This window comes from Talpa occidentalis, unplaced genomic scaffold, assembly GCF_014898055.3.
Source record: "Talpa occidentalis isolate TD23 unplaced genomic scaffold, MPIMG_talOcc4v2.1 talOcc4.17, whole genome shotgun sequence".
NCBI lineage: Eukaryota > Metazoa > Chordata > Mammalia > Eulipotyphla > Talpidae > Talpa > Talpa occidentalis.
Genome location: NW_023601754.1, coordinates 8442674 through 8467671, shown reverse-complemented (window position 1 = coordinate 8467671; position 24998 = coordinate 8442674). Strand labels below are relative to the sequence as shown.

Below are 24998 nucleotides of genomic sequence, written 5' to 3'. Positions count from 1 at the left end.
AAGGCAGGAGAGGTCTGCCATGCCATGTGGGCTTTTCCTTGGCTGGCTGGGAATGGAACCTGTGCTGCAGAGGCTGTGGACAGCTTCACAGCTCAGTTCTCAACCTGCTGCGCCACTGGGGAGGCCCCTCATTTATTGTTTCTAAAAGGTTTTTTTTTTTTTTTGATAGTCTTTGGGTTTTCTATTTATTATCAGATTCTCTGCAACTAATGATACTTTCTTTTCAAATTTGAATTCCTTTTATTTCTTGTTGTGAAATTGTTCTGCCTAAGATATCTAATACAAAGTAAAATGAAAGTGGTGATAGTGGTCACCCTTACCTTGTTCCTCCTGATCTTAAAAGAAAAGCTTGCAGTTTTTCTATTTTTTTTTTTAATTTTTTTTTTTATAGAGGCATGTTTTATTTATTTGTTTGTTTTGTTTATACATGCACTGGGTACAGTCAGAAGTGCGGGAGGGTGAGAGAATTCACCAGAGCCAGAGCCGGGAGCAGAGCAGGCAGAAGGACCGAAGTACACTGCTGAGGGGAGCAGCGGGCGGCAGGCGAGATCTGCGCGCCATGTGGGACCCTCCTCTGGTGGCCGGGGAGCAGCTGGGGATTGAACCGGCGCTGCAGAGGCCGCGGGCAGCTTCGCAACCCAGCGCTCAACCGCTGCGCCACCGGGGAAGCCCTGCAGTTTTTCATTATTGCTTTTGAGATTGATTGTAGATTTGTGATATATAGCCTTTATTATGTTTAGATGCATTCCCTCCATTCCCATTTTGTTAAGAGTTTTTATCATAAGTGATGCTGTGTCTAGTGAAATGTTTTCTCTACATGTGTTGACATGATCATTCTCCGCTGGGTAACATTTAAATCATCTCATTATTGAAAAGTAATAGTAATACTAAATAGTATAATGATCTCCTGTCACAAAACAGTTGAACTGAAAGGCAGGGCTGCTTAGACATTTTCACTGAGCAAATGAAGTCAGGCTATGAGAGGACCTTGAGAAGGCCTACTGCCTATTGCCTCAGGTTCCCTGCAGATGTCAAATAGGTTCTCTGCTGCTAGATCCCACCATCTTCTTTGTGATCTACATCCCTTCCTGCACATTCCTCATTTAGTTGGATGAATCTCTTAGTCATCTTTTTTAGATAAAACATGTCAATGTAGGCATTGACCAAGGTGGCTTAATGCCACTTGTCTTCTCTTCCCAAGGAAGAAACTTTCTAGTTCTAGAGAAAGGGATTTGGATAAATTTTTGGGCTCTTTTTGCCTAACAGGAGAAATATTTCATCTGTAGCCTGTTCAGTGATTTTGTTTATTTCTTACATTTGAGCCCAAGAAAAATAGTGTGATGGGCACAGGATATTTTGCCAGTTATTTCAGATGTGGGGCAATTCACTGAATTTGTTTACTTCAAATGGAAAAGTTTGCACAAAGTTGCCTTTTGGGCTTTGACCAGGAAGAAAGCTTACCTGGGCCTCTCTGTGTGGAGTCAGCTTCCATTGAGTAAAAGACTAGAGGGGCTAACGAACGTCTTATTACAAATAAATAGCGAGGGAATGTGGTGGCTCAGGTGGGATTAATTTCTTATTTTTTCAGTTTTTTATATCTGTCTGCTTTATACTTTGAACCCCCAGGACTCACAGACATTCAGGTGGTTCAGCCAGAACAACCACAGGAAGCAGCGAGCAAAGCCCAGGTACCAGCAACCGGCACCGCCAGCCCATCAAGAACCCAAGCCATAGTGGCTTGGCCAATGGCACAGGTGAGTGAAAGCCCAGAATGGCAGCCTGGACTGATGCCGTGGCCTCTAACTTGTTCTCATTTGGAGTCAGGACCTTGCTTGCTATGTCAGGATGTAGGGTGGGTGAGAGAAGAATCCAATACCAAAATGAATTTATGTCCACCTGTATTTCCCTGGGCCCATGTTCTTTCATCTCTGGTATATTCTGTAGAGCCAATGTCGTTCTCCATTTTGCACTCTTCTGAAATATTCCTTCACACAGAATAAAAAGTATTGATTTTTCTATTCATTTCTTATCAACATTGAATTCCATTTGGGAGAAGATATTATTTACATATGACAAATCTTTTGTTTTATTCATTCATTCATTCATTCATTCATTTATTTTAAAGATATATATATTTATTTATGCATACAAGAGCTGGGGTACAGGCCAGAGGTGCAGGAGGTGAGAGGATTCACCAGAGACAGAGTGGGGAACAGAACAGGCAGATTGACCAAACGACACTGCTGAGGGGAGCAGCAGGAGAGACAGGAGAGGTCTGCTGCTCCATGTGGGTTGCTCCCTGGCCAGCTGGGGATCAAACTCGTGCTGCAGAGGTTGTGGATAGCTTCATAGGTTGCGTCTTAACCCCTTGCACTACCAGAGAGATCTATTTTCTTCATTTAAATCAAAATTCAGACTTGGGGAAAGAAGACTAAGTATTGTTGCTAAGAATGAGGTTAGAGAAGATGGCAACACTGGTGAGCAGGTTGGGATGCTGATTAGGGCAAATTTAGGGCACACACTGTGGTCGTTCTCTTGAGTGTGTCTGTCCCCTCTAGAGATGATGGCCAGCTCTCCGACATCAACATGGAACTTTGCTGCATTTGACTCTGCTTCCCCATCAGCGGGCAGCAAACGTCTTATTTCAAAACAAATTGTTTTTTGTCATGCTGTCTCTTTGGGACAGTGTTGATTTTTATTTTTATTTATTTTTTTAAAGATTTATTTATTTATTTATACAAGCACTGGGTATAGTCAGAAGGGGGGAGGGTGAGAGGATTCATCAGAGCAGGGAACAGAACAGGCAGACTGATGAAACACATTGCTGAGGGGAGCAGCGGGCAGCAGGAGAGGTCTGCACGCCATGTGGGACCCTCACCGGCAGCCGGGGATGGAACCGGTGCTGCAGAGGCTGCGGGCAGCTTTGCAGCCCAGTGCTCAACCACTGCGCCAACAGGGGAGGCCCCAGTTTTTGTTTGATTTTTAAAGGAAAAAAATTTTGTTTTTCTAAACTTCTTGATTATCAATATCTAGTGACTGCTAATCACTTGGTAATTTGTCTTAATTTGGGGTTGTTGGGGAGGGACATGGATGTTTGCTTTGATAAACTGTATATAAGGGACATGGAGCTGTCTGAATTGGTCAAGTGACAGTGAAATAATTTTGTAGCTAATGGTGATCATAGAGCTGTGGCATGAAGGACCAGAAATCCAGAGCTGCAGAACTTTTCACAGAAGCCTTGTGCAGGCATTGCTACTGCCCTTTGTGTGACAGAACTATCGAGTGGAAAGAATCAGTTTGGGTTTTCAGTTCTCTGGAAGTACCAAACAAGGGCTGCAGAGCCATTCTAAGGTGTTTAGTTATACTATTGAGGTGTTTAGTTATACTAACTGAGGTGTTTAGTTATACTATTGTCTGTGACAATGATGATAGCAAGGGGTCTCTTGGCCCCTGACAGGCTCACTGTGTGTGTGATGGCAGTTCTCCCTGGAGTTTGGGTCCTGACTGAAGGAATTGAGTCAGCCAATTTTCCCTGAGCCTTGAGGACTTGGAGTTGCTGGAGGTGAAGTGGATGAGAGGTCGCTACCTCCACTCGCCTGGCACACCCATGCCAGCCACATATCCAAGTGCTGTGACATCCAGTCAGAATTTGTCTGGGTTTTTCATCTCTATGAAGGGGACAGCAAGGTGGCAGTTGTGGACTGTGTGACAGAAAAACGTGTGCAACTCCATGAGTGCCAGTGAACCTACTTTTCTTAGAAAAATTAGTGGCTTTTTAGAGGGAGGAGGCAGCATTTTTCAAATAGGGAAGGTGAACCGGCCTTTGGGAACAATCATTTCTTAGAGGCCACAGCCACACAACTGACCACTCTTTTTCAGGGACCTATGTTATGGTGGTGCTGGTTTCCTTCAGCCATCTCAGCTTTCTTATAAGAACTATTGGTAAACTGGTTTTACATGGTAATGTCTTTGAATCACCTTGAACATTTACAAAGATCTGTTTTCCCTGTATTTATTTTTAGGCGCCTTTGTATAGTGTCCTCTACAGGGACATTATGTTTCAGCAGATGAGGCAGGTGCTGCACAAAGCCATGTGTCGCTAACCCCAAACTGACTTAGAAATGTTTCTGGTAGTATATCTGGATACCCAAACTGTTCCCAAAGCCCAACTTGGGAAGGATAGTAGTTGCATTTGAGGGATTTTTTTTTTTTTGAGGGATTTTGCTTGTGGAAACACTAAAGCATTGGCCTCCATCTGGTATGTCTCCTTTTGCTGTGCTGCTTGTTCACTTTTCCTCTCAGACAGCCTATTCTTCATCGACTCTGCACTGTCTATCCAGGGGTGCAGAAACATCTCGCCTTTCCTTTGGGTAGTAGACAGAGCCCCCCTTTTTCAGAAGCAAGACTAGAAGGGCACTTGAGGATGTGAGTGAGGACATCTCCATCCTTAATGAGCTGCTGGTAGAACCGTGAGGACCAGTCCCAAGGTAGAGGAGGTAGTGAGCTGGGCCTCCAGGAAATGTTTCCACAGATGCATAGATTAATTTAGCAAACCTTTTTGGCTGTGCTCTGCAGTTAGCATGAAAAAGACATTTGAGGTAAAAATGAAGCTGAGTTCCAGTTTTTTTTTTTTTTTTTTTTCATGTTGTCACAACTGTAGAGTATCCATTTTTACAAAATGAAAGGTAATGGCAGCCTGTCTATATAAATATAACTTTTTTAACTTTTAGATGTGGTGTAATTGAGAACTAGACTAACAGCACAGCACTTCGTGGAGACTGGTGTGCAATGATTTACTTTCTAATTTTTTATTGAAAACCTTACCCAAAAAAGTTATGACTCTCATTCCTCCCTTAAATATGATTTCCATTCACAGGTTGGGACTCACACTGACTGTGGTCAGATCCTGATCCTCTGTGTATCGTACAGGCCCAGTGACTTGCTGGGCTTTCGTTTTCTCATTAATAAAACTCTAGTACAAGAGTATTTATTTTATAGAGTTGTTACAAGGGATAAATTATATAAAACATGTAGAGTACCTGGCACAATGCCTGGGACATAGTGAGCTCTCAAGGCTAGTTTTGATTTTTCATGATTAATGTCATGCAGTTATAATTATGTAGTGATTATGTGGATTATAACATGTAATCCACAGTTCTTTTTCATTTAGTTACTTTCTATACAACTTCCAGCTATCAATGTGTTCTTATTTACTTTTTAGTGGCCTCATCTGTTTCATAATTAATATGCCGAAATTCATTGAATTCTTCCTCAATTCTTGTGTGTATTTTCCCTGTTGTACAACATATTCCTAATGTAAACAGCTTTGGACACAGTTTTGCTTTTTCAGTGAAACTCTTTTTTTAAAAATAAAGTTCTTTTTTTCAAATGAAACTAAAGCATATGAGTTTTAAAAGTGTGTTTATCACCAGATTGCTTTCCAGAAGGACTGAGCAATCGTATGTTCAAAAGCAATGTAAGCTTTTTGTCAAGTGTCACATGAGGCTAATTTTTCCTGCAGTTTTCCTTGTTGATACTGGTTTATCATTTTACTAACAGGTATTAAGTACCACCTCATTGTTTAACCCCATTGCATCTTTTCAATTATTAGTTACTGATTATTTCTTTCCTTGTGTGGCTTTTTTCATAGTGTTGGATTACTCGTCCCTTGGAAGAGTTGGAGGTTTTATTTTGGAGGTTCATGTATTCTAGGTACAAGTTTTGGTTCAAGTTGTGATAAAATATACACATCATAATTTAACATAATAAAGCATACTATAATACAGTTTAAGCCATCCTTAAGTGTTTAATGCAATGGCATTAAGTTCATTTACCAAGTTGTGCGGTTACACCGCTATCCATTTCCACAGCTCTCTCATCTTCTCAGCCTGAAACTGCCATTTAAGCAGTGACATCCTCTTCTCTTCCATCCCCTAGCCCCAGCCCCTGGTAACCTCTAGTCTGCTTTATGTCTCTGTGAACTTTCTCATGCCAGGAACCTCCTGTTATTAGTGCAATATTTTGTGCTTTTGTCTCTGACTTACTTCACTTTTCCCATGTATACACATTTTATCTGTCTGTTTGTTGTTAGGCATTTGGGTGTGTCCACCTTTTGGCTTTTGTGAATAGTTGCACATGGGTGTGCCACTATCTGTTTGAGTCCCTGCTTTTAATTCTTTTGAGTATATACCCATGAGTGGAGGTGATGGGTTGTATGGTAATTCCATGTTTAATTTTTTGAGGGACCCTCGAACTGTTTCTCCAGAGCAGCTATACTGTTTTCTATTCCCACCAGCAATGAATGAGGGTTCAAATTTTTCCATATCCTTGCCAACCCTTTTTATTTTGCTGTGTTTCCCTCCCCCTCACCATCCCTTATACCACCTCTTTATCCCTTCCCACCCCTTCCTCTTAACCTCAGAGCCCTCAGGATGTTCACTTAATGTCTACTAGTTTTTGAAAGTGTTTCATGTTATCAAATTGCTGTGTAAATTATTCACTATTTGTTTTTATTGTTCTGATTAACTTTACTGCACCTAATTCTCAACTTCCCTCCATTTTGTTGAAAATATCTGCATTTCATCCTTTTTTATGGTTATATCATACTCCGTGGTGTGAATATACCATATCTTCTTGACACAGTCATCTGTCCATGGATGTTTAGGCTGTGTCTGTGCCCTACCTATTGTAAATAATGCTGATATGAGCATTAGCACTTGTAATTTTTTATGATATTAGCCATCGGTGGGTATCTGGGTACATGTTTTATCTGTGATATTTATGATTATAAGTTTTCCTCTACATCATTGTTTTATACTTTATCTCTCTGACTTTTGTAGAAAAGGAGTTTAAAAAAAATAATTGTGTCTGAGTATTAAAAACAAAATGTGTAATTTCACCTTTGCTTCAATAGTGCAAAGATTTTCTTTTTTCAGGTGGAATGAAAAACTCCATTCTAGTTTCCTTTCTTTTTCATGGGACTTATAAAGGTGTGTGTGTATATATATATAAATATATATATGAACTATATAATATATATAAACATATATATAAATATATATATCTGTAAATATAATGAGAATCAGGGTCTAAGTGAACTTTTCCTTCTATATTAGAGCCCTGTTACCCTAGAAACATGAAATAATTTTTCTCACTGTGGTTTTTACTTAGTGTTTATCACTCTTCACATTGTTATGTGCAGTGAGAATTCATTTTTGGAATCTTTAATCATTCCGTTTATTGATTCCCAGTTTTGAGCCAGTCCCATGTGGTTTTGATTTTTGATGTGTTATGGTATGTTTTTCTAATGTCTGGAAGGCCCAGTCCTGCCTTTCGGCTTTTTGTGCATGATATTCTTTGATAGGTTGTACATTTTCAAAACAAATTTCAGACTTTGAATTCTTAGCGATGTGGCAGAACTTAAATAGAAATTGTGTGAATCGTATATTGGCCAGGAAGGAATTTAACTTTCCCATCAGGTAACATCTGGTGACTTTGTCCCTCTAGAAGTTTTTCTTCTTTTTTCCCATCTAATATAATTGCTTTTCTTTATATAACCCTGACCTACTCTGTGTCATGCTAACTAGGGAGTAGCCAAGTGATCTGTAGGTTGCATTAGGAGTACATTGCTTGTGTTCATGGATGAGAGATATTGACTGCTTTCCTGTGCATCCTATGTTACGAGCCGATCTTCAGTTTTAAAGAGCTTCATTGTTGGCGATCACCTTCTACATGGCCTGGTGTGGGGGCTGAAAAGATGTGTGTGTGTTCCAGCCTGTTCCCCACCACACACACCTAAAGATCTTGGAACGCTCAGTGTGCTGGCAGCATGTCTAGGATTAAGAAAAAGAATTTCCTATTCCTGATTTTTTTTTTTTTTTGGCTAACTGTGAGTAGAGTATGTCTTCATCCTGAATGAATATCTGATTCATAGAGTTAGAATGTTTAACCAGCACCACAGGGGAACCTTGCGAAACACCCACCGTTGCAGGAACCAGCTACTTCAACTGCCATTTTACCCACTTACCCCATTTACCCTCCCACCTTCATAGCAGCCTTTCTCCCCATTCAGGAAAGCTAGGTAGCCATCCTCATGTCCTCTCCCAACTGATGTCTGGATTTTAGTACTAGTTCTGCTTCATGGCCCCTCTGAGTACTACCTCTGTGAGACTCAGTTTTATCTTCAGTCAAATGGGAAGAATATTATCTTCTTAGTGGGGCTATTGGGAGGATAAATGAGCTAATGAATGTGAACTTGCTAAAGGCAATGTAGGATCCTGGGTTGGATATTGGAACAGTAAAAGGACATTAGTGGCAAATCTGGTGAAATCCAAATAAAGCGTGACGTTTAATGAATAGTACTGATGTTTCTGATGTCAGTTTTTTAGCTTTGGCAAATGTGCCATACTTAAGTAAGGTAGTAATATTAGGGAAAACTTGGTGGGGGAGGTATACTATCTTGCAACTTGTTTTAAAAGGAGAATTCTGAAACAGTGGTTGGTGTGGCAAATGAATATATTACAACAAACAAAAACTTCATCCAAATAGTTACATTAAAAAAGATATTTAAAAAGATAGAAATATCTTAAATACGTATAACCCCAAACTTTCATAATGAACTTTAAATAAGACAAAATTTTATTGTGCTCTTTTTGGAGGATACAAGGAAATTAACTCATTGTTCTGAAAATTGATAAATAAAAGGAAAGATTTAGGCATTTCTCCTGCTTTTTTTTTTTTTAAATAAACTGAATCTTGGGATAACCAAATAGTTGATAAGGGAAATTTTATATTTATTTATTTTAAAAAGATTTATTTATTTATTTATGCAAGCACTGGGTACAGAAGCGCAGGAGGGTGAGAGAATTCACCAGAGCCAGAGCTGGGAGCAGAACAGGTAGACTGACGAAGTACACTGCTGAGTGGAGCAGCGGTCGCAACAGGAGAGGTCTGTGTACCATGTGGGAACCTCTCCGGCGGCCGGGGATTGAACCGGTGCTGCAGAGGCTGCGGGCAGCTTTGCAGCCCAGTGCTCAACCGCTGCACCACCAGGGAGGCCTGGGAAATTTTATTTTTATAGGTATGAGAGAACTAGAATATTACTATTTTGCCATACCCACCCAGTGAGTGAATTAATAGGCAATAGTCATCATTGGCTACTAACATGAGAAAAGAGAGACAGCAGACATTGTGTGCCTGCTGATGGAAGTACATACTCCATGTGTGCCCAATCATTAGCTGTCTACAAAAATAAAAAGAATATTATATGAACACATTACCCAGTTTCAACTGTTACCAACTCATGACCATTTTAATTTCATCTATGGAGCCAACCACCTTCTTCTCTGCACCCTAATCCATTCCCTCTCCCTGCCCCTTACCTCCCAACGATTGCTTTCAAAGTTTTCATATTGCCCAGCTGTCCTCCTTAGAGGTTCTGTCAATTTCTACTCCTACCAGCAATATGTGAAAATGCCAGTTTTTCTTACACTCTTCTCAGTGTATAATGAAATATTTTCACTTTTGCCAATCTGATAAGTTAAAAAATGGCATTTCATTATAGTATGAAGTCGCATTTCTGGCCTCATAGAGATTGAGCATCTTTTAATATGTTTAGGGGAAATTTGTCTTTCTTTTACTGTAAAGCAACGGTTCATGCTTTTTGTCTTTTTCTTATTCATTTGTAGAGTTTCTTTTCTTGTTAAAGAAATTGGCCATTGTTCTGTAATTTGAGTTAGTAATTTTTTTCCCAGTTTGTTATTTTTTCTTTTCACTCTGCCTTTGGTTTTTTGTTTTGTTTTGTTGCCATTTAAATTTAAAACAGTTTTTTCCCCACTTCTTGAGGTAACATGGTTTACAGTGCTGTTTATGATTTACAGGAATAGGCTTATAATGCCTTGATGTTTGTTGCCACACCATATCCACCACCAAAGCACCCATATTTCTTTACCCTAGATCATAGGAACCCCGCCCCCACTTTGTTCCTACTTCCATCCACCCACCTTCTCTAAGAGCCGCAATTTAGCAGTTGTATGTCCAGCATTTATTTTGGTTTAGTTTTGTCAAGCCCTTTGTTTTGTTTCTCTCTATGCTACATATGAGTGAAGTCATCCAGCATTTATCTTTCTCCTTCTGGCTCATTTCACTTAGCATGATCCCCTCCAGTTTCATCCATGTTATTGCAAATGGCATGAATACATCTTTTGTGTAGCTGAGTAGTATTCCACTATACCACATTTTCTTAATCCACTGGTCTGTCATTGGACACTGATACTCTTTTCATAACTTGGCTACTGTAAATAGTGCTGCAATGAGAGTGCATATATCCCTTCAAATTAATATTTTGCATTCTTTGGGTAGATACCTAGGAGTGGACTTGCTGCATCATGTGCTAGAACTATCTTTAATATTTTAAGGTACCTCCACATTGTTTTCCATCAGAGCTAGATCAGTCTACATTCCCAACAACAGTGAACAAGGGTTTCTTTTTTTTCAGACCCTCATCAATATTTGTTATTTCTGTTTTTTGAAATGAATCATTCTTACTGGTGTAAGATATTCTTTCATTTTGAGTTTAGTTACATTTCCTTGATGATAAGTGATGTTGAATATTTTTTTTCATTTGGATTCCTTTTCTCTCTCTCTTTTACCTAATTGCTCTAACTAGGATTTCAATACTGTATTGAACAGTTGTGAAAGTGGATGTTCCTGTTGTCTACCTGATCTTAGAGAAAAACCTTTCATTTTCTCTCCATTGAATATGTTGCTAACTGTGGGTTTGTCATATATGGCCTTTATTATATTGAGGTATGTTCCTTCTATCCCCATCATACTTAGTGTTTTTATCTTAAGTGAATGCTGAATCTTGTCAAATACTTTCTCTGTATCTATCGATATGGTCTCTTTTATCTTTCCATTTATTGATGTGGTGAATTATAGTGATTGATTTGCATTTGTTGAACCATCCTTGCATCCCTGGAATAAATCCCTCTTGGTCATGATGTATAATTCTTTTAGCATATTGTTGAATTTGGTTTGCTAAGATTTTGTTGAGGATTTTTCCATCTGTGTTCATCAGGGATATTGGTCTGTAGTTTTCTTTTTATATGATATTCTTGTCTGGTTTTGTTAACAGAGTAACAGTGACCTCATAAAATGTGTTTGGGAGCATTCACTCTTCCTCAATTTTTTGGAAGAGTTTGAGGCTAGGTATTAGTTCTTCTTTCAAGGTTTGGTAGAACTCATTAGTAAAACCTTCTGGCCCTGGGCTTTTATTTTTTGGGAGACTTTTGATTAAAGTTTCAATTTCCTTACTTGTTAATTGCTCTGTTCATGTTTTTGATTTCTTCTTGAATCAGCCTTGGAAAGTTGTATGCTTCTAAGAACTTGTCCATTTCTTCCAGATTTTCCAATTTGTTCATAAAGATATTTATAGTAGTCTCTTATGATCTTTTGTATTTCTGAGTTTCTGTTGTAACTTCTCTTTCATTTCTGATTCTAGTTATTAGACTTCCCCCCCCCTTTTAGTGAACCTAGCACAAAGTTTGTATAAAAACTTTTAAAATCTTTTATGATGTCTAGATTTTGTATGATATATTAAAAAGTCTTTTCTACTTTGAGGTTATAAAAATATTCTCCTTTGTTTTCTTTACTTCCTTTTTACTTTCATTTTTTTAATGTCAAAGTTTCTGACCCATCTGGAATTAATTTTGATACAAGAAGTGAGGTAGGGATATAACTCCATTCCCGCACCGCCCTCTCCCCCCTCCTCCCACCCATTGTACTCCATAGTTGTTACAGCACTGTTAAGTAAATTATCTGTTTCTGGAGTCATTTAAAATGCTACCTTTGTGACATACTAAATTCCTATGTGTAGTTAATTCTGTTTCTGAATTTCCTTGCCTATTTGACATCTGCTATTCATTTACCAGTGTCATATTGTTTTTATTGCTGTAGCTTTATAATATGTTTTGATATTTTAGAGAAGTAGCTCCCACTTAGATATACATATAGCACTAGGCTTGAGAATTTTCATGGCTATTCTTATGTATTTAGTTGTTCTTATAAATTATTTAGCTATCAGAAAAGTCACGATGGCTTTTTTATTGGAATTGAGTAAAATTTATAGATTTTCATAAATAGAATTGCCATCTGTTGTGTTCTAACACAACTGACATAGAAAGGAACATAAATACATTTATGTTGGGGAGACATCAAGTAACAAGATGTAGCCGTTTATTGAATAGCTAATTTAATCTGTGTGTCAGTCAGTATTTCATGTCCTGGAGAGAAAGCAAATGAATTCATCATAGATAGTTCTACCTCCTCTCTTTTTTTTTCAAGAATGAACCTGGCATCATATCATGTAGCTTTATTTCCCCTGATCGCCAATGTCATTTTAGCCAGTTGGCTTAAGTGGTTGCTTGGAGTCATTATCTTGGTTTGCATCCTTGGAGCTACAGAGAGGGAGAAGTAGGTCATAGTGAGTAGGGGTTCAAGTGCTGTAAACAGATGGCAGGGGTGTGGATTAAGTCCTGTAGTAACCTTACTAGTCAACCTCTTTGAGCCTCACTTTCCTCCTTTGTGAAATGGGAGGTTATTCATTGTCTCTAACTCGTGTATGTGAGGCTGAAATGAAGTAACCCAAAATGCTTTGTACTTTGCCTGCACATCCTGGTATTCTGCAAATGTTAACGAACATCTTTTATACTGGAAATCTGGCTCTGCAGGTCTGATGGTATCTGACTTAGTATGTTCAGTTCCTCACATTATTTAGGAGAGGCTGTAGAAAAGGGCAGACAGGTGGTCAGAAGGGAGTGGCCTAGAAACATTAAAGAAATAGGAGGTCTTGTTACTGGAAAAGAGAAGCACAACAGGATGACCAGTTACTCAGTTTGTATTGTGTGGGGAGGTCAGGCTTTGGGACTGAGAGTAGCCAGTGGAATCCAGATTAAATCAGAAAAAAAGGGCCTCCCCGGTGGCGCAGCGGTTGAGCGCTGGGTTGCGAAGCTGCCCACGGCCTCTGCAGCGCCGGTTCGATCCCCGGCTGCTCCCCGGCCACCGGAGGAGGGTCCCACATGGCGCGCAGACCTCTCCTGCCGCCCGCTGCTCCCCTCAGCAGTGTACTTCGGTCCTTCTGCCTGCTCTGCTCCCCGCTCTGGCTCTGGTGAATTCTCTCACCCTCCCGCGCTTCTGACTGTACCCAGTGCTTGTATAAACAAACAAACAAATAAATAAATAAAACATGCCTCTATTTAAAAAAAAAAATCAGAAAAAAATATCTTCCTAGCCTGTACATCTGTTCAACAGTATAATGACTTAAAATGTTCAGGAATAACCTGGATTGCCATTTGTAAGGCAAACTGCAGAAAATAATTTGTGAATTAGGAAGATGAGGTAAAATGATGCTAAGGAATTTCCCATAGAATTCTAGTATAAAAGCCCACATTTGCAATCACATATGTAGAAAATTCTCGGCATGGGCTTATTTATCAGTTTTCAAAGAATTATTAATTCTTTGAAGCCTTGTTTGATCCCTTTTTGAGTGATAGGATATCATAGTGCCTTAGGGTCCTTGTGAACATGAGTTACCATCAAAAGAATGACTGGAGGGGCCTCCTAGGTGGCACAGGCAGTTGAGTGCTGCACTGTGAGGCTGTTCGCAGCCTCTGAAGCATGGATTCCACCCCGGCTGGCTGGCGAGAATCCCACATGGTGCAGCAGACCTCTCCTGTCTCGCCCGCTGCTCCCCTCAGTAGTGTGTTTTGTCAGTCTGCTTGTTCTGTTCCCTGCTCTGTCTCTGGTGAATCCTCTCACCCTCCTGCGCATCTGGCCTGTACCCCGGCACTTGTATAAATAAATCTTTAAAAAAAAAAGAAATGATTAAAAAAAAAAATGAATGGAGAAGTTAAGGAGACTCAGGAACCAGCGCATTTCACTCTGTCTCTCTATGACTACCTTAGTGACAGGTCCCCATTTTTTCATTGAGAGTGTTAATCCTTGCTCCTTTCTTTGAGCTTCAGTCTTTAAAAGAACAGGGCATTATTGAAAATTTTCTGCCTCTGTGTATATGGAGCTTTTGGAAGGAAGGTGCTGTTTGTGCCTAGCAGACAAGTGACAAGTTTAAAGAAATGCATATGACCCCATAAACCTGACCCTGTTCCCTTTAACATGGACACATTTCCCTGTTATCCTCATCATTCCTGATACTCTTTTATTGCAATACATGGAACTATAGTATGTTTTAAAAATATAATAAAGTCACTTACTTCAGATCCACATCCCAATTTTCTCTGAGCTGGCCATTACTGACTTGCTGTAACTCCCACAGTTCAGTTTTGTCAAACTTAGCTGTCACCAGATGCGTGCATGATAACATTGTAGCTACTGGGCTGTTCCATTAAGGGAAAAACTTAGCAAATGTCAACACAAGTTATAGTTGATCTCTAAACTGTGATTTCTGTATTTTCAGTGAATGACGATCCCACTGCAGCCACCGATCCCGAAGAACCCTCTGTTGTTGGTGTGACATCCCTGCCTGCCGCAGCAACAAGTGTGACCCCAAACCCCACCGTAGCCTCTCTTCCTGCTCTGACCACACCAGCTGAAGGAGAGGTGCCCAGCACTTCAGGCACCCAGCAGCCCCCCACAGCTGTCCAGGCCCCTGATGCCTTGCCTTCTGGGTGAGTAGCCTCTGTCCCAGAACAGTACTCTCCCCCCAACCCCCCCAAGACCGAGGCTCCTTCACCAGGGCAGAAACAACGTGATTATTTATTACCTAGTGGCTGGTAGTTTCTGGGGAGGCTGCCATGCACAGGAGTGAGGGAGGTGTGGAAGAACTGCTTGTTCTACATAAATCTTAAAAGAATCTAAATCATCTGTGAGCTGAATCAATGCTACCTTATACTGTGACTAGAAATGAACAACTCGATTCAAAGAGCATGGCTTTTAATGGAACAAGGAGCTCATTTTGCCTCCTGAAACTGTTGGAAGGTGTTCACCTAGATCCTGCCTAGAAAATAGTTTTTCTCTCTTGAATTTTATGTTAGCGGCCTCTGGAGGACTTTAGGCTCTGAGTCTCATTGTACGTTTTTCCTGTAGCTGACGTGATGTTAACATGGGCTACTAGTGTTCTTGACACCTTCTGATTCAGAATTAAATCTGATACTAAAAACCTTGGATGATAAGCTGGCCCCAGTCAGCCAAAAGGAGATTCAACTTTTACTAGTGAGTAGAGATTAGGAATGTGGACCTGGGAATTAAATTGATCTAGGTTTGAATCTGCAACGCTACTCCCATGTGACATTGGCTCAGTGACTTACCATCTCGGTAAGGTGTGCATAATAATCGTTCCTATTTCCCCGGAAATAAGATGGTGTAGTGAATGGTATTTTCGGCAGATGTTAATCCTGGTGAATATTTTTGGAGTAGTTATGGAGTGGCCAGAAAGAAAGGGAATGGTTCTGAACTGGAAAATGAATTCTTATCTTGGTAACTACAAGTCATAGTCAGGGCTGATCCCACTGTGGTCCTGATGTCCATCCTCTTTGTCACTTTGGTACTGAAGAAACCAATGTCCATGTTGCCATAGCCCTGGGGTCTGGCCAGTGATGGTGCTGGTGCTGGTTTGTGGGTCCTCTGAGCTCCCCTAATTCATACAAGAAAGGGAAGGATGTTTGATATATAATATAGTGTATTGCTCTTAAACCATGTTGAAAACCCATTTGCTGAAACAAAAATCCTTAATCTGAAATCGGCGATTTTTGCCACACACATCTTGTGTTCTTAGCATTTGCACACTTCTTGACTCATATTTCTTAATAAAGTATGAGGAACAAATGAAAAGCATTGTGAATAGTCCTCAGCACCTCAAACCTGGAGAGAATAGGGAATATTTTTGACTTTGCGAAAAGATTAATAACTAGTTGCTTTTGTCCAACTCCTCCCTACAGAGATTTCTTTTCCCTTTCATATGCGGTAAGGAATACTCGAAAGATCTTTGTTTGGTTTATAATTTCAAATCTGTATGCTATAATTTGGGGGGAACAGAGCAGAATGGTTTTGGCAGAAAGGAGGGAAAATGGCCGCTTGTGTCCCCCGTGAGCTGTTTGTTTTCTTTCCACTGAGCAAATGCCTGGAAGGCCGACTTCACTCCCGTGTCAGTCACAGGCAATTAGGGCTAATGGCTCAACGTGTCTTTATGTAGGGTGTGTGTGAGGGTTACTGTTCCCTGGGATTGGGCTCTTCCTGTTTCCAGGCAGCTGGAAAACTCCAGGCCCTGAAAACCCTCTTTATTCTAAGTCTGGCTGAAGGAGCAGCTCAGGGAAGCCAATTGCTACCCCCACCCACCAGAGACTGCAACACTTTTCTCAGGTAGTTTGAACAGCAGCTATTCCTTAAAGCGTTTAGAACATAATGAGCCTGGTGTGTGGGTCTGGGGAGACCACTGCTGCCCATTTGAACATGTATGCCAAGCCCAGAAATAGTGGCTGGGTCCCAGTTTTCCAGTCCAAACCAGCCTCCAGGTGCCCATCCCTAAGACAACGGGGCATGCTGGTGCCTTGCGGGCTTTCTGAGGGCTTGGAGAGTGTTAGCTGTCTAAGTGGCAGCTATGCTGCTGGGTGTAGGACAGTGAGGATGGTAGGCCCTTAGTTCAGCACTCTCTGAATGGCAAGCCAGAAAGGGCACACTCTCTGCAGTGACTCTTCCAGTTCAGAGACCTCCAAATGCACCCCAGCATGTTTACATGTTCACCAGATACAGACTAAATGAGTTATTCCTTATTCCTGTATCTTGACTTCAGTATCCAGGGGACCTCTTTGATCCTTTATAAAAAAAATCCTGAGCATGACTGGTCACCACTTACAAGGCTGCAGTGACTTCCTGTTGTTTTTAAGGATAAATTCTCAAATCCTGAGCAAGGTCTAAAAGCTCCATATGATATGGCCCTTCCTTCCGCCAAAGCCTTCCTTGGAAAGGACTCTGTTTCTCCCCATAATAACTAGTATTTATTTTCACAATTGCACCAGCCTTTTTCAGGGCTTAGGCCCCTCCACCATGCCTGCCCACTCCTTCTGAAGCCTGCCTCAGCATTTTGCCCATTAACTGCCTCCTGTCCCTAAAGCTCAACTTCATCAGCAAGTCCTCCATCCCTGGTAGACAACTGCCACTGTGTTGTGACTGTCCTCGCACACATCATTGTGTGTTTTGCATCTCTCTGCTCCACTAGGCTATGAACACCAAGATGGCAGGGAGCCTGGCACAGAGCAACTCCCAAGGCATTATTTGTAATGAATAAATTAGCACACCAAAGTGCCATCTTTTCTTCTTCCTCCACCTTGGGAGTGTTTTCTGCTGCTTTGGTGTTTCAAATAAAGAGCAACTACGATGGGACCATGGCATTCCCTTCCCAAGAGCAAGCGCCTAAGCCTCCATGCCTTGTGTTGATTGACTTTGGGTTCAGGTATTTGGGAATATGATTCCCAGCTCCCTAGGGGTCCTCATGCATGGGGAGACCTGTGGACCAAGTCTCTTCTGAGAAGGTATTTCTGAGTCACCCTGGGTTTCCTTTTCAAGACCCCCACCTGACTTGGTCTCTTTGCAACTTCAGCTTCTCCACTCCTCAGTCTTCTCTACGGAGCAATGAAGCTAGGTTTGCTTAGAGCTCCCAAGGGCCCGTTTTTCAGGTTGCTACTTTGCCTTTCTGAAATATGCAGCCATTGGGACTCTGGTTAAGGGGAACACACACATCTGTATACTTTTAGGACCAAAGATTCCCCCAAAGCTGGGCTGTATAAATCCAAATAGGACCCATCTCACCCTTCATCCTCTGTAAACCCTCCTGCTTTCTGTACCCTTTAACTAGCGCACAAGAAGCCAACTGGAAGGTTGTGGCATTTTTAGGTTGCAAACGTCCATTAAAGATGAGGGACCTGGGAAGGCTCAGGAGGCCTGGTGAGATAGCGATCCAGGCCGAGGGTATGGGGGATTGAGGCTACTTTGATTGGCCGGCCCCACATCTGGTTTTTATCAGCCTTGGGCCCGCTTTGGGGACCAGTTGCTCATTAACAGACCATGTGTACATGGCTTAGATAAACTGTAAGCCCGGCCCAGGCGCTGCAGTGCTCTCCAGCCCGCGCACACAGAGGCACATTATTTTGCCCTGGCAGCCCACACTCTGCTGTGGTTTCTTACATAAGGGAGGCCCTTGTGCCGAGACTGCCGACTTGCCTCAGCGCTGCCATTTCACACCATCTCTTTTCTGCCGCAGTCATTGGCGGCTCTGTCCCATTCCTGCCTCACACTAAAACTAGTGGAGGAGGGGTGTCTTCTAGACCTTTCGGAGTTTCCATCTCCCTTACCCCCACTCCCAATCACGGGGATCCAGAGGCCCGTTCTCCAGGTGATCCTTAAGATACTTTCAAGGATGACAACCTGGTAAGAAGAGCTCTTTGGTGTGTTGTTTGAGGAGACTTTCAGAGACATTGGAATTTGGAGCTTCTCTGCTAAGCTATAAACCAGCCGCTGCCATCAAATCTCATTCCAAACTCAATTTTGGCACCAGCCAAAGATCCTTGCCCAGGGCATTTAAAAACTAAGCTTCTCAAACTCTCCATGAAGAGTCAGTGCTTTTTCTCTGTTTTAATTTCTCTTTAAATGTTTTAAATTCAATTTGTTACGTAGCCTTACTTCGGTTCTCTACTCTGTTCAATAAGATGAGTCTATTAATCACATGTTTGGATGTTGTGGCAATGTCACATTGGCCCCAAAAGTTTCTTAGGACCCTTCTATACTTCTCTGGTCTCTGGTGAGTAATTAACATTTTGGGCTATGGGACAATAATTTGAGTAGCTCTGGCTTAAAGGATTATTCCGGGAGACTCTGTACCTTTTTTTTTTTTTTTTTTTTTCCCTCTGAATATGGTTTAGTTCTTGACTCTGTAAGGATTCTTACGTGCTTGCTTAAATGTCAAGTAGTACATGTTTCCAGCTATCTCTTCCTCACCTTAGAATCAAAGCTTTATTTCCAAAGATTTTACTCTTGTCAGAGGTTACCTGTATGTATATATTCATGTGTGGTTCTGAATTCTTTTTTTTTTTAACTTTTTTTTTTTTAATAGAGGCATGTTTTATTTATTTATTTATTTGTTTGTTTTGTTTATACATGCACTGGGCACAGTCAGAAATGCGGGAGGGTGAGAGAATTCACCAGAGCCAGAGCAGGGAGCAGAGCAGGCAGAAGGACCGAAGTACACTGCTGAGGGGAGCAGCGGGCGGCAGGAGAGGTCTGCGCGCCATGTGGGACCCTCCTCCTGTGGCCGGGGAGCAGCTGGGGATCGAACCGGCGCCACAGAGGCCGCGGGCAGCTTCGCAAGCCAGCGCTCAACCACTGCGCCACCGGGGAGGCCCTGAATTCTTTTTTTTAGGACATCTTCTGGAGAGCTCCCCAAGGGATTACTGTGTCCATCTTTTGTATCCCCCGCATGTAGCATAGGACTTGACCATTGGAGACGGTGTGAGATGTGTCTGTTGCATGGCTAGTTAAATGGTTTTTATTTTCAGTTGCCCTAAAAATGTTTTAGTATTTTTTTAATAAGAAAAAAAAAGGATAGGAAAAGGAAAACAGCAAACACCAACCTGATTGAACAATTGATGCTTTTCAAGGCAAAGGAAATGAAATGGTGGAAAGAAAAGCAAAACAGACTTAGTTCAAGAGCCTTGCTAGGTACCACTTAAATGTATCTGTTACTAAGCTAAAATCTTCACCCATCCTGTGTTTAAAGGGCATGAAGTTCTGATTGCTGATAGTTTTAAGAAGGGGTTATACACTAAGATTTAAAGGAAAGCTCAGTATTTCAAGAAAGGTTGTGAGGGGTGGGGAATGGATGAGCTATAAGACATTTCCTACCCAGTTTGCAAAGGTCCTACTGACTTTTGGTGATGCGTTCCACCGTGGAAAGACTCATAAGACGGTCTGAAAACATTCCTACACAGGAGGGTAAATCTAAAGGTTTACTCAGAGCTTTGGGAATAAGATTTGGGTCAGAGTCATTTTTTCATAGGAGCATAAAACAAGAGGCTGGGAATTCTAGGTAACTGTCATCTGTGGGGAACTGAACTTCTGCAGAAACAGTGGAATACTTTCAGTGTATTTTTCTCAAGCTTTGCTTTTTTCTAGCTAAACCTGCAAAGATACCTTGTCTTTGGGGTGCATAAGGTTTTTGGTGTGACTTTGATAATGGAGAAGAGGATGTTTTGAATGAGAATCAGCTTTCCTAGTGCTCAGTGCCTACATTAATAAAAGGGAGTAAATTAACACATTAATAATGCACTTTGAAGAGAGGACTTTTGAGCACATTGATAGGTACATTTGTAAGGACTACTTACATGTCTCTGATACTAACCTAAATTCCTCACCCAGCTTTACTGCTTTCCTACTTAATCCTGCTTTTGCTGATTCTGTGATTCTATCCAAACATCGGGGAGTCTGACCAAGAAGTATGTTAATCAGAAGGGTTGAAAACATACTGTAGTGGCGGGTCATTGAGAATTAATTTCCTGATGACCTTTTAGGAAACCTCCCACAAGAAAATGTGCCTTAGGTAATGAGACTATTTTCTCTCAGATAACATAGGAAAGAAGTGGTTGGATGTCACCCTAATAAAGGGATTGAGATTTTTAGTCTTTACGCTGTGATTGTGGGAGAATTGGGGTGTGGATGTGGAAGATACACAACTACATTGAGACCTGTTAAAGCCCTTAGAGGAGGTGATTTAAGTTTCAAAGAAAAAGTACCTGAGATTAATTGAAATTGGAGACTACTTTTCAAGTACTTTCAAACACAAAGACCCTGTATGGTCCACGGTCCAATTGAATGTTACTCCTTGAAGGCCAAGGAGCAATGTGTTGGGAAGGGCCCTGAATCAAGCTTGATGCTTTGAACACTGTTTCTGAGCACTTCAAAGAGAGCTATTCAGTGGGAGAGGATATGACCCACGTGGCCGGGATGCAGTATTGAGACCCATGGGTAGTTTGATTGAAAAGCCTTTTCATCTCAGCATGAAGAAGATGCTTATAAGGGACAGAAACCTAACCCCTGACAGGGATGTGCTGATGAAAGGTCGATGCCAGTATCACTTTCTTGGCATGGGGAGACCAAACCAAGACAGTCGGAAAGCTTAATCTATGTGGGTTACTGAGGAGAAATGAGGATCAGGAGGCTCGTTTGACGATAGAATTGACCAACTGTGGGGCATGAATGAAGGGAAGAGATTTGTATGAATTCTGAGGAGCCGTGCCGGTAAGGGAGGAGTTGAGAGTTCTCTAAGAAAAGCAGCTAGGCCAGGTCATGGATCAGGGAGGACCCACATGGACATTTAATCCGAGCAGGAGTCCAATTATAAAAGGAAAAAATGTAGATATCAAAAAAAAGGTAATAGAAGAAAGGTCTTGATCCTCTGGTAACTGTTTTTCTAGCTAAGCAATTGAGAGGGTTCGTAGGACATTGAGATTGGCCAGACAATAAAAGTCCCTGAAAGAGAGACTTTCATTTCTAGGATCAGCTGGGATCAAAGATGGGATAGATAGACCTTGTCTAGGCTTGGAAAGAGCTTGTACACTGTAACTCTTGAATATATGTGAAGTGGACTTCACGTCGATTTTCTTTCTAGCAGTGGGTGGGAATACCACTGTGTCAATTAAAGGCATATTGCATAGAATCTTAAGTATTAGCCCATCTTCAAATTAAAATAGAAGCCTAAGTATAATAAAACCCAAGTGTCCTCTTTGCCTCAAATGAAATATAAAAAAGAAGTCAAAAGTAGAGACTATCAGGTTTAAGTTTTAACAAAAGCATTTTTGGAATAAGGAAAAACACTGTCTTTTGTCTTGAATTGTTACAGCCAATATTTTGCCTTTGTAAAAGAGACAGCCTCACTCATTTTATGGTAAGCTGCATAAGGCCCCCGCATGGTAGTCTGTCCTTTTTACCAAAAGGTCCCAGCCAGATCTCCACAGGCTGATGGACACCTGCTGTGTCAGCGTATTTGTTACTCGTTGGTCTTTCCTTCTGAGGGGCATTCCGAGGGATCTTTCACTATCCAGGATGCATTGTCATCTGACCATTATTGTCAAAAGACTTTTCCTTCTTCATAAAATACTGTGTCAAGTGTAAGAATCTTCCTTTTTGTAGCAGGAGGAATGAGGATACCTGAGTCATATCACCAGTGTCCATATTATGTAGCAGAATTCTCCAGGAAATATCTGGGAAAGAGAATGTTCTTGAGCACATTTTAATGGTGTTTGTAACTCTCTGGCCCTGGAACCATCCCCTTTGGGGAAAGAGAATGGGGAACTATTGGCCCTCACTCATTCCAGTGGTGCAAAATGAGCAACCTCTTCTGGCAGTTCGTGTCTGAGCAGAGGGTTGTGATTGAAATGGAGGCAGGAAATCAACACCATGGACCCATAATGATTCCTCCCCAGTGATGATCCAGAGATCCCCTTCCTGGACTCCAAGTGCCAGGGAAAGGTGTGTACCTTGAGATGGGGATTGGGAAGGCACCTGGCACCTCATCTGCTGTGTAGTAAGTTCCCTGTAAATTACAGTTCACCTGTTTTCAGGATGGTGTGGTAAAACTCATGAGCTAGGGAGTCAGAGCTGTGTTTGAATGCCACAGAAGAGTTGCTTATCTTCTCTGAACCTCAGAACTCCACAGTGATGGTGTTTCCCACCTTAAAGGATGGAGGCAAGGCTGCATGGTATAAACAAGAGCCAGTAGCTCACTGTAGATGCTCAGTGGGTGAGGCTGCCTCTCTTTTATTTCCTGGCCTTAACCTGTGTATGTCTGTATCTGACTAGCTTCTAAGGGGTTGATCAGTGCAGATCAGACATCACTGTTTATTTTTTTTTAATGATTTATTTATGCATACAGAAACTGGGGTGAAAAGCCAGAGGTGGGGGTGGTGGTGAGGAGATTCACCAGAGAGAGTGGGGAGCAGAACAGGTAGATGTACTGAAATTCACTGCTGAGGGGAGCAACTGATGAGACAGGAGAGGTCTGCTGCGCCATATGGGTTGCTCCCTGGCCAACGGGGATCGAACTGGTGCTGTAGTGGCTGGCAGTAGCTTGATAGCGCTGTCCTTAACCCCTGCGCCACCAGGGCGGCCCAGCCATTGCTGTTTAAATCAGAAATGGTATTAAATAAAGCTAATGTCTGTCAGAGTAAACACATCAGGCTTAATATTAGAAACTAGGACATTTATTTCCATAAAATCAACTCTGCTATAACATGTTCCTAACAATCACCAGTTGTACAAAATCATGCAGTAAAAACCAAAGGCTTATGGGAGGGAAATGGGTTAGGGCAAAACCCAAAGAGAATTGTCAGTGACATACCAAAACATAGGAATCTAATACTGATGGTAGCACAGCTTTATATGTTAAGTGGTTAAGAAATACCCAACCCTACCATACACATGCTGCATTTCCACAGAAGACCTGAAGTTTGCTTGGTGAAGCAGGTGTTGGAAGGGTTGGAACTTGTGAGTCTTTTGGCAAAGTGGTGAAAGGCATGTCATCTGAAATTGGATGGGAGATGTAACACCTGATGTGCACGTGTGTATTGTATCACATTGCAAACTGAGGTAGCTGGTAGTTGCATGTGGATTTTGCATATACCTATGTAACTGGGTTCAGCTCTGGGAAATTTTCTGCATCCATCTGTGTTTCTCTAAGACAAAATCATGCATAAGCAATCATAAAATTCACGCTGCGCTTATGTTGTCCTTCTTGCATCAGTCACATTGGAACAAATATGTGTTTTCAAAGCAAGTGTTTCAGCAGAACTCACTATGCTAGCTTTCCAGAAAAGGTCATCTTCCACAAGGCAGTACCAAAAGTAGAAGTAAATAAAATTAATGCAAAACATAAAGGCTCACAAGACCATTAAGATCTTTCATAAACTGCTAAGCATTATGTAAATATAAATCTTTACATCTTCATGTATCTATAGATAGAGTGGATGGATGGATGGATGGATAGATAGATAGGTAGGTTATTGTATTCCAAGGAAGTGGAGTTATTGTCAGGCTGCACTGAGTGTGGAATGAGAGGAGTGGGAGGATGGGTGGTCCATGACTGTATTTTGTAGTGATTTTGCTTGTGGACTATCTCTTTGGATCATCTACCTGGCTGTTCTTCCGTTGGCATAGATGAGCCACCCTTTGCACCCCGATCTCATGTTAACTTAGACACAGACCTGACCTGAGTAACGCAGTCAATACACAAATAGTATGCTGTATTTCTTGGTTCACCTAGGCCTCTTTTAAAGATCCTCTGTGAAAAATCCTATATTTTAAAAATAAATGTGATCATGAGTATATATGGTGCCAGGAGAACAGGGTTAGTCATATAATTTGTGACCTTATAAGGTAATGCTGGCTAAAAAGGCTGAAGGGTCCATAGATGAACTTTAGAAAGGACCATGAAAACCCAGAAATTGCCCTCAAATTTTTGTGGGTCAGGACATCTTGAAAGGAAACAGCCCTCAGCTTTCATCACATTCCTAAAGGGACCTTTGACCCTGAAGTGGCCAGGAAACACTGATTTAGAAAAATCCATGGTAGAGTTATATGGGTCAAAGCACGATCTTTGGCATATCCTAATACATTGAGGCCACAAAGTGGGAGCTATTATATTTTTCTCAAGGAGCCCTCTTGGGACCTACCATCAGTGACAGCACAGAGCTGTTTGAACTCTTGGGTTGATCTCGCATGTCATCTTTCCTGTTTCCTCTAAAACTAGCCACATCGTTAGTGGAGGACTCCCTTCTAACATGGATTTGGTCCTTTTCGCTGTGTATCTCATGAGCTGCTTGACTTTATTTTTCAGATGGGAGCAGCGAGAGCTGCCCAACGGGCGTGTCTATTATGTTGACCACAACACCAAGACCACCACCTGGGAGCGGCCTCTTCCTCCAGGGTAAGACCTCTCCACCATG

General features: G+C 41.5%; 1 long non-coding RNA gene across 1 annotated transcript; it reads left to right on the top strand.

Moving 5' to 3' along the window:
- Positions 1-1604: 1604 nt before the first annotated feature.
- On the top strand, positions 1605-24998 carry LOC119249014 (uncharacterized). Its single transcript, XR_005126030.2, has 3 exons — positions 1605-1754; positions 14471-14681; positions 24890-24998. It is a non-coding gene; the product is annotated as an uncharacterized LOC119249014 (long non-coding RNA).